Below are 499 nucleotides of genomic sequence, written 5' to 3'. Positions count from 1 at the left end.
CGTGTATAAGTTAGAGAATTTAATTGGAGTAAAATACTTTGATCCGAGTGTGCTAAGGGAATTTGGGTTTCAAGACATGGTAAATCTGTTGCTAAGAAAACCGCAATGGAGCAAAGTATTCGAATGGAGAGGAACGACATATACTTTGGTTACCTATGAGTTTCTTGCTTTAGATGTGTCCCACTAAAACATTAGGTTCCCTATGCGTGGAGTTCAGACTTACATTTCCTTATTTTTCATGCACTTTACCGCTTCTTTTAGAAAATGGAAAGAACCAAAGAGCAAGCCTTGAAATGGAATTATGAGGAAGCGTACACAAGCCAAACAATGGCAAGAGCAAAACCACCACCTCCACCACCACAAGTTGAACCTAATGCAAGAGGAAGAAGGGTCCTTCGAGGCTTAACTCATGAACAATTGGCGCTTGTGGATATGTATAAGTCAGAGAATTTAATTGGAGTAAAATACTTTGATCCGAGTGTGCTAAGGGAATTTGGGT

This window comes from Ipomoea triloba, chromosome 16, assembly GCF_003576645.1.
Source record: "Ipomoea triloba cultivar NCNSP0323 chromosome 16, ASM357664v1".
NCBI lineage: Eukaryota > Viridiplantae > Streptophyta > Magnoliopsida > Solanales > Convolvulaceae > Ipomoea > Ipomoea triloba.
The sequence above is the reverse complement of the archived record's forward strand: the minus strand, read 5'-3'. Positions refer to the sequence as shown.